The 16,299-nt window shown below is 33.2% G+C and overlaps 1 protein-coding gene across 1 annotated transcript in view; it reads right to left on the bottom strand.

The window, feature by feature from the left end:
- SOX5 (SRY-box transcription factor 5) overlaps positions 1 to 16,299 on the bottom strand; it is a 963,387-nt gene that overhangs the window by 707,541 nt on the left and 239,547 nt on the right. Inside the window, exon 4 of the mRNA XM_060165318.1 lies at positions 14,856 to 14,940. The gene's annotated coding sequence lies outside the window, so the exon portion shown is untranslated. The remainder of the gene's footprint in view (positions 1 to 14,855; positions 14,941 to 16,299) is intronic.

Below are 16,299 nucleotides of genomic sequence, written 5' to 3'. Positions count from 1 at the left end.
ACTATAGTCACCATGCTGTATCAATACATTATATCCCCATGATGTATTTATTTTATAAGTTAATACCTTTGGACCCCCCCTTCAGCTGACATTTCTACTAAAAAATTTAGTCACATTGATTTAAGCATTAAAGAGGATGAACAGTAAAAGTATAAAAAGAGTTTTAAAATGTATTCACGCTTTAGATATACAGCACCTACTTTTTTCTATAAATAAATAAATATTATATATCAGGAGCAGCATCTGATAAGAGGAGTCAGAATTTTCTCCCAAGTAGTCTTATAGAATGGATATGCCAGGTTGCAATGAAATACTTCTGCAACACAATTCTTGGTAGGCATAATGAGTTTTATGGGGCTCTCTCTTACAGCAGCCCTCAGTCAGGGCCAATGACACCACATTAAAGCATAGGTCATAAAAGTCACTTACTTGGGGTCTTCAGAAGGCAAGGACACAGCTCTGCATCCCTGGCTTAGTTCAGAGGTGGATTTCAGGGCATCTCAAAAGAAATGCACATCCCTCAAACCATATCTGCAAAACATCATTTGTCACCATTGGGTTTCTCCTAGACATTGCGGGGCAACAAATTTGAAATTGTTGTTTCTGAAAGAAGTGGAGTTCAGGTTCTCTACGTAGCCAAACGTTAAAGTAAATGCCTATGATTAGACTACTGGCAAGCTGACCTCATCTTGAGAACACCGGCATATATACCAAAGACAGCATTCAGAAGCGAAATACTCAGAAGTGAGCTATGGACCTTGGCATTCTGCCTTTCACCAGAGGGACTCATGTACTTTTGCCGCACTCACCCCCAACTACACCCCAGTACTTTATCACAGTTTTTAGACGCAGGATCCCATTTTACGTATTGTTGCATCCTCTGCAACAACCAGCACCATGCTTTGCACGTTGATGGTATAACTGCTACACAGAGATGCCTTCTGCCTCCTTCTTCTCCAACCAACTCTTGACACAACTTCTACAGAATACTGGAGTGGAAAGACGGGAGGCACATCCAAAATGGGTCTGCCAACAACAGACCTGGTGTGCATCACACATCACCTCCAAAATGCCTCATGAAGTAAATTACCAAAAAGAAGACGAACCAATATAGAATGTGTTGAACCATATTTCTGTGCATTTTGAGTAAGTTTGTTCAAGGAGAATTGCAGCAGATGGTTAAAATCAAGAAAATAGATTAAAACCCTGGTTAATGAACGTCTTGGAGATGGCTGTGCAAGTATTTAGTATATGTTTAACTAAGACAAGCTTGCTGAGCAACATTTATCTATGTAGTATTCTTAACTTTCTCAGGACTACTGTTTCAAACCAGAGCTTCCTCAAAGAAATTTTAAATCAGATTTCACCTCTGGTCACATTCCTGCACACTTATACTTTCTAGTAGTTACACAGCCTTAACCCTCCTGAAATTTTAGATTGTAATTCCAAGAGTTATTAGGTTGGAAAACAGCTTCTGGGCAAATGATGTTATTCAAAAAAATTTTTATACCAGAAATAATAGTTGGATTGTTTCTGCCTCACAGATAGTCTTGAGGTCTGATTTTTCATGTAATTTGGGTATTCTGACATAAAAGTTTCTTGCTCTTAAATAATAATACCCTTAAAACAGAAGAGAGAGATGAGGGGATAAATATAATAAATACAATAGTTTGCTAAACAAATACAAAGGTTAAAATTAGCTTTGACCTTCCTTTTCTGTTTAGTTTACCTATCCTTCTGTATTCCAATGGCATTACATAAATACTTGCTATTTAAGGGTCTATCAGAATCTTGAGTTCTGTTAAGTCTCAATAAGTGTTACTCCTTTCTAAAATTGCTAGTCTTAATGTATACATTTTCTTTTCAAAACGTATTATTTACTGTTAAAAAGTTATTCCTATTCCTAAAATTAAAATATTTGTTTATGTTTTTTAATATCAGTACAGATAGAATTTAAAAATAGAATAAATGGTCACACACTAAAATTCATGTATCCATCAGAGGTATGTTGGACAGTGGAAGAACACAGAATTCATTTTGTGAAATAATTTTTTTAATCCAAAAAGATGAGTTCATTTGAACAATCAAGTATATTTTACTTTATTTTAATAAATTGCTTCATCTTCTGGATCATTTTATGGTAATAATCACTTTTTTTTTTTTTGTGGTACGCGGGCCTCTCACTACTACTGTGGTCTCTCCCGTTGCGGAGCACAGGCTCCGGACGCACAGGCTCAGCGGCCATGGCTCACGGGCCCAGCCGCTCCGCGGCATGTGGGATCTTCCCGGACCGGGGCACGAACCCGTGTCCCCTGCATCGGCAGGCGGACTCTCAACCACTGCGCCACCAGGGAAGCCCCAATAATCACTTTTTATTGAGGGATTTGGTTATGAAAGTGAGAAAAAAAAAAGGGAGAAATGCAGGAGAACTTTTTAAAAATCCAACTGCAGTTACATCTGTGAATTCATAGACATGAATTAAGCTCACAACAATGAGGTAACTGCTTCATTTTTTAAAAAGGGACTGTGAAAATGCTAGGTGAGCAGTAGAAGAATTTAAGGATGTTTTTCAAAAGTGAATATCTTAATAAGAAATGATAACTTTTGTCCATTATACACAATCCAGAAATAATTTTCCAAGTATTCTAAAACTCTTATTTCCGGGTTACTGTTCTCAGTGACAGTGGGACCAAGTGGAATTCAAACGAAGGCAAACGTTGTCATAACATGAAGAACTGTCCAATGACCTGACACAGATCAACTCTGAAGCAGTACAACCCCAAATCTACCACTGGGATTTTCTGAGTAAGTCCCAGATAAACTTGTTGGCAGTGTTATAGCGTATTATCCTGGCCATGTAGACTTTAATGTACTGAAAATTCTGCAAAACATTGTGGTCTTCCTAAATTTTTTTCCAATTAAAAAATTAGAATAAAGAATTTATAGATATGTTTATATAGCAATCTATGTATACAGAAATGCTACTATTAGAAAAACATTTATGGATTACTAATGCAATCTCTATCAAAATTCCAATGGCCATTTTTCACAGAAATAGAAAAAAACAATTCTAAAATTTGTATGGAACCACAAACAAACCCAAATAGCCAAAGCAATCATGAGACAGAAAAACAAAGCTGGAGGTATCACACTTCCTGATTTCAAACTAGTATAGTACTACAAAGCTATAATAATCAAAACAGTATGGTACTGGCATAAAATGGAACAGAACTGAGGGCCCAGAAATGGAAAAAAGATAGTCTCTTTATAAATGATGTCAGGAAAACTGGATAACCACGTGCAGGAAAACAAACTTGGACCCCTATCTTACAACCACTCACAAAAATTAACTTGAAATGGATAATAACAGATTTGAACATAAGACCCCAAACTGTAAAACTAGAAGAAAACATAGGAGAAAATCTCCTTGATGTATGGATTACTATACTTATGTTTATAGTTTAAAAAATAGTACGTGTTTTTTCTTAAAATGAAAGTAAGATGTATTTCTCAAAGAAAGGTATCTAATACATGCAATTAAAAAGGTGAAAATTTTTTAAAATCAGATGTCATCCTGTAATCTAGCTTTTGAGCATTTTATTTTTTTATTTTAGCATATATTCTGTCAGTATTTTTGTCCTATGCATGATATACACCTCTGTGTGTGTGTTCAGGTACGGACACCCACATATCCATTCAACAAATATTTCTTGAATATTTATGGTGGTTCTGGTTTCTCATGTCATTCCAACATTTTTACATGAAATTAATATTCTATCATACACAAACACCATAACATTTTTTAACGCAGAGCCCATTTTTGTAACAAAATCATATTTTTATTATTATTATTTTGTGTGTGTGTGTGTGGTACGCAGGCCTCTCACTGTTGTGGCCTCTCCCATTGCGGAGCACAGGCTCCGGATGCGCAGGCCCAGCGGCCATGGCTCACGGGCCCAGCCGCTCTGCGGCATGTGGGATCCTCCTGGACCAGGGCACAAACCCATGTCCCCCTCATCAGCAGGCAGACTCTCAACCACTGCGCCACCAGGGAAGCCCCAAAATCATATTTTTATTTTAAATTTTGTGTTACTACACACATTACATATATGTAATATTACATAACTTACTAGAAGCACAAGTATCAACATTAACCAATTTTAATGTCTACTGTATGAACTGAATCTTTGGTGCAGCAATACAATGGACACTTCTAGCCTCAGTAAATGAGAGGCCTCATCTCACTGCAATCTCTTCAGCATTGGTTATTGTGCATTTTTAATCTTTGCCAATTTGCTAAATGAACTAGGTTCTCACGATTAATTTGCGTGTCTCGAATTATTACAAAAAAACATTTTATATGTTTAGTCCCCATCTCATTTCCTCCTTTTAACTGAATATTCAAATTATATCTCTATTTTCCCCTTAATTTGTAAGTAGTTGATATTTTAATTTCATAATTAACATATGAAATTGCCAATAGTCAGTTTTAACAAAAATGGCAATTTATTGTATATCATTAAACCCAATATATTGTAAATACATTTCCCAGCTCCTCATTTGTTTGTCAGTTCTATCATTTAAGATGCAAAGAAGATTTTACAATTTTGTGATCAAATCTAGCAAAATTTTTCCTTTGTGATTTCTGCCTTTGGTGTAATGCTGAAAAATAACTTCCAACTCTCCCTCCACTTATATAAATACTCACCAACACTATCTCTTAATACTCTAGAGTTTCTTTTATTAAGAATTTAAAACTTTAATCCTCCTAGAATTTATATTGACAATGGTATAGAAATTTAACTTTTTTCTAAATACTTAGAAAAGTGTTCATTCCTTTCACACGGATTTAATATGCCTAAAATGACACTGTATCAAAAAGCTTTACCATATTAAGAGGGAATGAAATTTCCTAATTACAGTTCAAACATCATGTTTATATTATGTCATTTCATTTCATATTATAAAGCACCAATTATTCACTGTAAAGTATCAACTGTTTTCTAAATTCTCTAAAAGATGAATAGATATATGTATAAGCAAAGAACATTAAAAATTATGGTTCCTAATTACTTTAAAAATTAGGAAATATTTATTACATTTTATAAAGAATCTCAGCAGTTCAACTTCACTAATTTATGCAAAATGTATTTTCATTTACAGAATGTGACCGTGGGCAAGACTTCTTCCATTGAGAAGATATATAACCTAATTATGCAAAAAGTTCTACGGAGACTGTTTGGGTTCAAGGTTTTTTTCTCAAATTAAATTATTATTGTTAGAACTGCTTCTTTGTTGCTTAGTATTCTAAAGAAAGACACAAAAATAAGCAATTGCCTGCTCACATACATTATTTTAAAGCCTTTTGGTCAACAGTTCATGCATTATTTTATTTGGAAGGAAAAATCCTCTTTAGTACAAACAACTGCTGAATCAGAGAACAATGTTCAAGCAGTTGTTATTAAAGGATTAAGACATATTATTATCATCTGACTTTTAAATAAAAGTAATAGAACTCTAATTTTTCTATGATTTTTTAAATGAATCTCTCTCGTTATTCTTTATCAATCAAGAAGCTAAGAGCCATAGCCCAGAGGAATTCTACAATACATAAACCATTATTTTCTTCCAGGCTAGTGTTTTAGGTCTCCTTCAAGTGGATCAGCATTGGCTACTCAAGTAGCAGTATCTCGTTCCGAGACCAGTACAATGGAGCATCTCTACAATGACTGCATTATGTTACTTAAGCTGATGTACATTTTGAAATGAACTCTGCAATTCAAATTGCACTAATAAAATCCCCCCAGTGCATTATATGTACATACACTTGAAACACCCAGAAAATAAGCTTAATAACTTTATGTTAAACTATTCAGATGGAGATTAGATATTTGTAGGTAGAGCATAAAGGCAATCAAGCATAGTCAGGCATTTAAACAAATAATTTTGAGTTGAGAAGAAATTATGAATATAGTGCTATTATATTTAAATATGCATGGTGTTTTTACTTGTAAGGTTAACTTGAGAAAACTAAGCTGAAAGTATATCGAAAAAGGAGTCTTATTCAAGAGATTAAGGTGCAACAATAACAGATGATCTACAATGAGTTATAAATGGTTATGAAAGAATGAGATATAGAAATTTTAACTATTCAGGAAATATAAGATCACATAATGAGTTATTAATTAAGAAATGAGGGATTCAAATCAAAGACTGTACTTTCAGGAATGGATTATACCATATGTTAGTAAAGAACTGTGGATTAAGTTATAGAGCATGGAGGTTAGTTGTACAGGTAAGTAGCATCACAAACCCATTATCTGTATTTACTGTGAAATCACTGCCTTCTTTTTCTGTTTTTTTTTTTTTTTTTTTTTTTTTCTAATAATAACCAGGGTTTTGATTTCAGAGAGTCACTGGATTTTGCCATGGCCTTTCAGTCTGGTTAATTATTATGTGTTCAGAGTAATGCACATTTTTATCCACAGGTGGCAGACCTTTTTTAAATCAACTTCAATCATATTCAGTATTTTGTTTCGGTGGTTTGTTTTTTTTTTTTCTTAAACTGCCACCCACATTAAAATGTAAGAGTGTGCTGCTCGGAGTTCTCATTAATGCTGCACAATTTAGATGATAGATTTGTCAACATAGTGGCTCATTCTCAAAGGCCACTGAACCCTGTTGGGATAAATGCCTTAAAAATTGTATATTGCAGAGTAATCTTTAATTATAAAGAACTCACTTGACAATTTACAATATATTGGGATTATTCTCCTTTTGCAAGCAGTAAAGAGTTTTACTCTTTAGATAAGGTTGACTGAGGAAAAAAAAAAAGTGATTGGATTTGACAAATAGTTAAAGCAAAGAGCTTGCTTATTTGCAAGTAAAAGAGAGGTGACCAAAAGGCGTGTACAAATAACAACCACTTAGGTTCACAAATAATTAACTGGCTAAATGGTTAAAGCAAATAATTATAAATGCAGTGACATTTTAAAAGAATGTTAACACAGAAAGAGATAAGCAAAACAAAAATAACTGCTCCAGTGGTATAACTAACCACTATCCTCAATTTACCTCTGTAAAATCTTGAATTTGCAAACCTATGTGAAGTACTTATTTTTGTTGTGTTATTTTTGGTCAGTGCAGTATAAAATCTGATATCCAACTAAGCCTTTTTGTGGGTATTGATATGTGCAAAGAATGCTTTAACATGGCAATGCATTTCAATTCATATATAAATAAAATATTTATAATTTTATAGTTCTCAAAACATTTTACTGCTATTCCATCTAATGGCAATGCCTGATAGCCTTTATTACATTTCTTAGAAAAAGAACACTGGACAGAATAAATGCTTATTTTACTACCCTATTAGTCTTCATTTCCAAAGTGGGAAATTCTTTACAAGCATCTTAAATTATTTTACCTAATTTTGAAAGATGTATCAGTTTAATTTACACTATTTGCAATCATATTTCGCCCTCATGAAACATAATACACCCTTAAAGAAATAAATAAAACTTATCATAACTATTTGCTGTACTATTTTAACACTTATTTTGAATATATCTACACAATGTGTACACTTAAGCAAATGGTAAGAAAGCACACACCCATGTAACCACCAGCAGGGCATTAGTGTCACTCTCCCTTGGGCCAGAAGTGCTCCCTGACCCAAATTCTCCCTCCTTCAGCTCAGCCTCTTTCCTCATCCCTAGAGATCAGCACTCTCTGGCACCTATAGTAATGTTTCCTTGCTTTTCTTTATAGTTTTACCATCTATAATGCATCTCTGAAAAACATAATGGTTTGCCTGGAATCATCCTGCATGTCTTTGCTTTTCTCCGCTTAATATCAAGTAGATCACTAAAAGTTTTCCACTTCATTATTTCATTTCATTGTATGACTATTCTACCACTGTCCATAGTGTGGATGATAACTGAATTATTTCCAATTTTTGGCAAATACAAGTATTTCTCCTGTGAACATTCTTGTACATATCTCCTGATACATGGATGTACATATTTGATGAGATATATACATATATGCATAGGATTGCTATGCTTAAGTAGGGGCTATAAATTTTAACTTTACTATATCTAAAAGCAGTTGTTCCCATTTCTGTTCTGACCAGCACTGTATGAATGTTGCTGTTGTTCTGCATCCTTGTCATTACTTTGACCTGCTAGCCATTTTAGTTTTCCCCATTCTGAAGTATGTGTACTGGGATCTCATTGTGTAATTATTCTGTATTTCCTTGACTATTACTGAGATTAAGCATTTTTTCATATATTTTGACATTTGGACATATTATTGGCCATTTGGATTTCTTCTTTTGCCCATTTTTCTATTCGGTTGTGTGAAGTTTTACATTGATTTGTAGTTTTAAAAAATCTATTCTGGATATCACCTTTGTCATTGATGCTTTGAAAATTTATTCTGCCACTCCATATACTGTCTTTTCACTCTTTTTATGGTTTTCTTTGATAAACAATAAAATAATGCAGAACCTAATGTAAATGACGAACTCTTTGGTGATAATGACATGTCAGTTAAAAGTTGTAAAAAATGTACCATTCTTGTGGGGGATGTTGATATTGGGGGAGGCTGTGCGTGTGTGCGTGTGTGCGTGTGTGTGTGTGTGTGTGTGTGTGTGTGTGTAGGGAGTGGGGGGAAGTGGTGCATGGGAAATCTCTATACCTTCTCCCCATACTGCTGTGAACCTAAAACTGCTCTGAAAAATAAAGTCTATTTTAAAAAATAATGTAGAATGTCCGCTTTTTTAATCTAAGGAATCTGTCTCTACTCCCAGGTCATAAAGTTATTTTCCTAGATTCTCTTATAGGAGAATCTCTTATGACAGATTATTGTTTTACCTCTTACACTTAGTTTGTGACCAACTGAAATTGATTTTTGTGTGTGGTGTGAGGTAGGGATCCAACTTCATTTTTTTCCATAAAGAATCAATTTTCCCAATACCATACATTAAAAAGTCTGTTGTTTCTCTACTGCTTTGAAGTACCACTTCTATTATAAATAAAATGTCCATATATGCAAGAGTCATTTCTGAGCGCTGTAGCCTCTCTCATTTGTCTACTTGTCTACCCCTGCAGCAATGCTGTACTTTCTGAATTAATAGAGCTTTCATATTAATAGGGCAAGTAATCCTACCCATCTCCCTTTTACAAGTCTCTTGACTCTTCTTGTCCTTTGCATTTTAGAATCAACTTGTCATATTACACACACCCACACATACACACATACACACACACACACACACACACACACACACACAAACTACCCAAACAAATAACAAAGACAAAACAAGCAGTTGGCATTTTGATTGTGAGTACACTGTACTTATGAATCTACTTGGGGGTAGGGGATATCTCTACAATATTGGATCTTTCAGTACATGAACATGGTTTATCTCATCATTTATTTCATTTAAAAAATATTAAAATATTTCTTAAACTTTCACAATTTTCCTTATAGAGATACTACTCATCACTTATTAATGAATGCTAGGCAAAAATTGATGCTGATATATAGAAACACAGCTGATCTGTGTATATTGTATTGTTTGCATCAACCTTAAATGCTCATATTAATTCCTATCATCTGCCAAGAATGACAACTGTTTCTTTTTCAATCCTAATAATTTTTATTTATCTTGCTTTATTGTATTGGCTAGGATCTCCAGGAAAAATGCTCAATAGCAACTATCCTGATGTTGTTTTTGATCATAGAAGGAAACTTCCAACAATTCACTATTTTAATTTATTCTTGCTATAGGTATTTCAACTAAGGAAGTTCTTCCCTGTTTTTAGTTTTCTAAGAACTTTAAAAAATAAGGAATAAATGATACATTTTATTAAATCCTTTTCTGCATTAATTGAAATAATCATGTGATACCTTCTTTTAATCTGTATTACATTGGCTGTTTATTTACATGTCAGCAAACCTTGATTTTCTGGAGTAAACAAACTTGCTCATGATTAATGATCCTTTTTATATATTGCTGAAATCAGTTTGCTAATATTTGGTTGATAGTTTTTTCCATTTATATTCATAAGAGGAATTTGCCTGTGAATATGCTTTTTCATACTATTCTTGCCAAGTTTGGTATCAAGATTATATGATCCTTATAAAATAAGTTGGGGACTATTACCTCTTCTATTTTTTGAAAAAAAAAAAAAACTTACATAGGATTAGACTTATGTCTTCCTTAAATTTGCCTGTGAAGCCATCTGGGTCTGGAAATTTTTTGTAGGAAAATTTTTGATTACCAAATTAAATTTCCTTAATGTTTATAGAACTATTCAGGTTCCCTATTTCTTTTTGAGTAAATACTGCTAAGTTATATATTTTTTAGGAATATTTTGACCACTGACATATTTTTCTAGGAATCTGACCATTGATCTAACTCTTCATATTTCTCAACATAAACTTGGTAATGTAAAGTTCATGATACTCATTATTAGCTGTTTAACATCTGCACATCTGTTATGATATCACTTTGTCATTTCTGATATTGGTTATTTGCCTCTTGTCACTTACTTTCTTGTTCAGTCTCATCAGAGGATTGGAAAATTTCCTCATCTTTTGCAACAATTTTTGGCTTTCTTGCTTCTCTTCTTCATACATTTGTTTCTCACTTCATTAATTTTGCACTTTAATTCGTTTCTCCCTTTTACTACTTTGAGTTTATCTTGTTGTTGTTTTTGAAATAAATTCTTGGCTTATTAATTTTCACTCTTTCTTTTTTCTAATACATTTAAGGTATAACTTTCCCAGCAAATGCTTCTTATAGGTATTCTATAATTGTTATATGTAAGATGTTCATTTTTATTTAATCTAAAACATTTATAATTACTATTGTGACTTCTTTTTAATTTTGAAACTTTTTTCTAGTCATACTTCTGTTATTCATTGGCAGCTTAATTTCACTGCTATGATTCAAATTCTTTGACATTAGTTGAGACCTAATTTATAACTCAGGATATGGTGAATTTTTGTAACTGTTCCCAGTGTTCTTCAAAATAATGTGAATTTTGCAGTTGTATGCAAGGTTTTTATATATGTCTACAGGTCAAGTTTCTTAATCTTATCTTTCAACTCTACCCCCTTTACTGATTCTTTTCTATTTTATTTCATTAATTATTAAGTTAATTTCACTGCCATTGTGGATCGTTTATTTCTCCTTGCTAGTCTGTCAAATTTTCCTTAATCTATTTTGCAGTTACGTTATTAGGGACATTTAGATTTAGTATTATTCTATCTGCCTATTGAATTGAAAATTCAATCAGTTTTAAAGTAACTTTATCTCCAGTAATGGTTTGGGCTTTAAAGTCTATTTTGTTTACTCAGTGTAGTTACACCAGTGTCCATGTGGTATTTGCATAATACAATTTATCCAACTATTTTCCATCATTATTTACATTTTACATGTGTGGAATCCGTGGTTAAGAGATGTACCCAACAGTAGATAGTCCTAAATGGTCGAGTCAGAAATTGACCTAAACAGTGTGTCTCCAAAGTTGATGCCTTTCAACATTATGCTTCCCTTACAAGTTCCAAAGAGTGCAGTCAGCTTAGGTTCAGAGGGAAAAAACACTCTCGTTCTAATTTCTGCCAAGAATTTCTCATAGATTGCTATCTAATTGTGACTTTTCACTTAGCTCCGAGATAAATTCTCACTCCTTTAATATTCTAAGGCAACAAAATACTGTAAAAAATCCTTGAAAAAAAGAAAGAAAACATTCTTAATCCAGAACTGCAGCACTCAACCTCTTTCACTTATACACAAGGAAGAAGTCTTCAAAGTTTTGCTCTTTGCCTTTGAAATCTGCATGATTAACAGCAACATTCACATGCTTGTCAAATGCCACCGAACTGTATCTCAATCTGCCCTAACCTAAAAAGGTAGCCAGGATGCAATATGATCAAGATTTCTGAGTGGCTGTATGGCTCTACTGAGAAGGAAAGCTTACTGCAACCTGACTTCAGAAAAAGCAGTCAGAAAGGATGAGTGATAAGCAATTTCATCTCTTCTTGAATAGACACACATATAGTATTTTAAACAGAGGCACTAAGCAACTTATGTAACCTTTTGGAATCCTGTACTTTTTTTTTTTTTTTTTTACATCTTTATTCGGGTATAAATGGTGTGTTCGTTTCTGCTGTATAACAAAGTGAATCAACTATACATATACATATATCCCCATATCCCCTCCCTCTTGCACCTTCCTCCCACCCTCCCTATCCCACCCCTCTAGGTGGTCACAAAGCACCGAGCTGATCTCCCTGTGCTATGCGGCTGCTTCGCACTAGCTATCTATTTTACATTTGGTAGTACATATAAGTCCATGCCAATCTCTCACTTCTTCCCAGCTTACTCTTCCCCCCGCCATGTGAATCCCATACTTTTCACATTTCTATAATTTTAGTACTAAGTTATACTTGTTAAGAAATGTGTAAACTGTAAAGAAAATTAAAGTTGCTCATGATTCCATAATCCAGAGCTAATAATATTTAATGTATTTACTTTCAGCTATTTTTTCTGCTAACTTTTTATGTATTTGTAATATATATGTCCACTTGAATATGTGTGTGTGCATACATATATGTGTGTACACACACACATTTGGAGATACACTGTATCTTTAGTGTGGATTCTGACTTGTTTCATTTAACATTGCATCATGCATAATTTCAAATGTCTTTCAAAAAATTTTTAAATATTTTATTGACTGTATAAGATGAATATATTCAGATTTATCCAACTATTGCTTTATTGCTGAACAATTTAGTCAATCTCAAATTATTCTGATTATAAACATATGAAAATGATCATATTTACATAAATTTTGTCTCCTTTAATTATTTCATTAAGTTAGATTCTTGGAAGTGAAATTGCCAGATACTGTTAGTTAAGCCCTAATATCTAGTCTCTTATTCTTCCACAATAATAACTCCCCCAAATTTATCTTCTAGAATAAAAGCTACATCTTCCAAGTTCTTTTTAAGTGTGGCATGGTCATGAAACTATGTTCTAGCCAATGGAATGTAAGTGGAAGGGGTATGGACACTTTTCAAAAGATGTCCTTAAAGGGAGAGAGCATGAATCTTCTAGAAATATTTCCTTCTTCTTACTAGAATACGGACATGATTGCTGGAATACCAATACTGGATATTCCAAAACACTAGGTAAGAGTCACATGTTCAGAGAAACAGAGCCAAAGATGAAAGATCTGGGTCCCTATTGACTGTGGAACCACCCAATCAGCTCTTAACTGCCTACAGAGACTTCACATAAGAAAATATAAAGTTCTACCTTTTTAAAACAACTTGCATTGCTTGCAACCAAACCTTTTCCAAACTAATAGAGTGAAAATGTTGCATAGAATGCCTTGGAAACATTTAAGGCTCTTAACAGAGATGCTCAAATCACTTTATGGTTGAATAAATATAATTTATTTCCAACATTATTGAAAACACCCAACTCCCCTCATTCTTGTTACAACATTATTATTCGAAGCTACTTTTTACTAGTTAGATTGTTAAGTGGAGCATAACTTTGTATTTCTTTTACTAGCATTTTGCATTAGAATTGCATGCTTTATTAATTATTTGTTCTTATATCTTGTTATCTTTTAAATTAAAATGTTAGTGCCTTTCTTATAATAACAGCTATACATGTGATGTTTGCTGTATTTGTTAGAAGTAGTCCCAGTTTTCCATTTGCCTTTTAATTTTATTTATACTTGTGCTTTTACTTGCAAAACTATAAAAGTTTCATATTTGCAATAATTCGTGACTTATTCCAGTTCTGTTATCATTAAAAACCATTACAATGCTTTCTTCCATATTACTTTGATTCATTCATCTGTGAATATATAAAGTCTTGTTTATAAATATTTTTTAAATATTTTTTTAGGATTTAAAAACAATTCGGTCTTTAAAGACGATAAAAACTACCACTGAACCTAAGAGTTTTCACAAATAAACTTGTATCTTGAAGTTCTAGAAGCGTAAGTCATATGACTTTTAGAGTGGATTAGTAAATAAATAAATTTTAGTTTACTCTGCAAGAATACCACTTTTTCACTATTCTCTTTAGGACTAAACAGAAAGATAATTCATTTTTCATTTTACTAGTGACAAACCTCTGAACAGTAGGATCCCTTTCCTTCAACCTTTTCTGCTCTCACCCACATGACAGTCACGGGACGATAAAAGGATTTTCAACTTTAGGTCTGTGGTCAAACTTTGTTCCTGGTCCCAAGAGTATAACTTTTACAGGCATTTCACAAATGCACACATAGATAGATGCCCACTAAATTTTTCTGCCAAGCAAATTGGGAAAATATCTGTTTGGCCTCAGCAAAATTGTATTTTTGTATGTGTTTACAAAAACATACCCTGAAATACTGAATAGCCCATGGAAATTTTTATAAAATGTGTGACCTACTCATTGTGACCCAGAATATTTCTTGTTCAGCAATAATAGAAAAGTAGCAACAAATGTTCTTAAAAAAACATTTTTCAACGAAGAAAAAAAGCTTCTGCAACTTTAAGAAATGTGTATCTCATTAAGGAAACGAAAAGAAAAGAAATGTTGCTTTCATCTGCCAGTTTAGAAACATTACCTTCATAATGAGGTTGAAAATTATAATTACAAATACAGTTGTCATCTGAACATAAAAGACTATGTATTATAGCTTTATATGCATATGTCATATACTTTACTTATAAGTTGAAAATAAGAGAAGGCACATAAACCTCCATTTTTAAAGTAATCAATCTTTTCAAAGGTGTGTATCATGTGTTTTATGAATATATCTTTTTCCTACCCAGTGCAGTGCCAAAATTCTCTGTTCAGGCTTCAGAATCTTATAAGTAGATTCAAACAGGACTCGTGTCATCAGCAAGAGGAATCTAGAAAAAATAAAAGTAGACCATTAACAGTGTACTGTTCCTTTTTAGTAAATATATAAAGATATGGCTCTTGGGAAACAGGAGATGTCTATGGTTTTCAAAATAAATTTATATACATATAAATTGATATAGATATAATAAAGTTATTATTTATTGAAAAAAGGCATTAATTTGACATTATAATACCACCAGAATTAATCTAAAAACATATATATATGTTATGTTATATGCATACATACATATTTGTTAATCACCACATAAGTTGTTCATTTTGTATAATTTTGATATAAACAACCTGAATATACTTTAGGACAGGCAACATTAAGGTAAATTCTTCTTTCTTGGAATAAGTTATGAAAGATTTTCAGGTGTCTTCATAGCCCTTTCCTTGATTCCATTCAAATGTATGACAGCAACGATCAACACAGTAACTGTTTAGTGGGAGTCATCCAACTATCTCTACATTGACATTCCTTGCTATATATCTCTATATATCTCCCAGCCCAGCTTCAAAACTATTGTTCTAGACACTTTCAGGAGTGAATAGAACTCTGGCTTTGTTAACAGTTCCTTAGACTGGACAAAAATGGCCTCTGGCAATCAGTTGAAATTCCCAAGAATCAGACTTTTGAAAGCAGGGAGTCAGTACATGGTGGCAGCCAAAGCATTGTTGCCAGCTCAGTCTCTTCACAATCAGTTCAATTTATGAAGAATTGAGTAATTCTTCAGTTTCATTCTTATTATGCCATTGATATTTCACCATTTTGGTCACAAGGTTTGTGGTATTAGGGTAGTTTTATTACCATATTGTTATCCACCTGTACCATGATTGGTAGGGGGGATTTCACTTCATTCCAACATCAGATCTTTTGTTAATAAGCACAGAAATCTAAAAGTCACCACATTGACAGAGAAGATGCCACATTATTTCAACAATTCACTAATTACTCCATTGGAAAGTACTTCAAAATGAGAAAAGTTATTACAAATTTTCAACATCAGAAATTATGCTGCTGCCCGTTTATAATAGCCAAGACATGGAAGCAACCTAAATGTCCATCAACAGAGGAATCAATAAAGAAGATATGGTACATATATACAATGGAATATTACTCAGCCATTAAAAAGAATGAAATAAAGCCATTTGCAGCAATATGGATGGACCTAAAGATTGTCACACTGAGTGAAGTAAGTCAGACAGAGAAAGAGAAATATCGTATGATATCACTTATATGAGGCTCTAAAAAGAAATGATACACATGAACTTATTTACAAAACTGAAACAGACTCACAGACTTAGAGAACCAACTTATGGTTACAGGGAGCGGGGGAGGATGGGGGGAAGAGACAGGGAGTTTG

This window comes from Lagenorhynchus albirostris, chromosome 11 (assembly GCF_949774975.1).
Source record: "Lagenorhynchus albirostris chromosome 11, mLagAlb1.1, whole genome shotgun sequence".
Lineage (NCBI taxonomy): Eukaryota > Metazoa > Chordata > Mammalia > Artiodactyla > Delphinidae > Lagenorhynchus > Lagenorhynchus albirostris.
The sequence above is the reverse complement of the archived record's forward strand: the minus strand, read 5'-3'. Positions and strand labels throughout refer to the sequence as shown.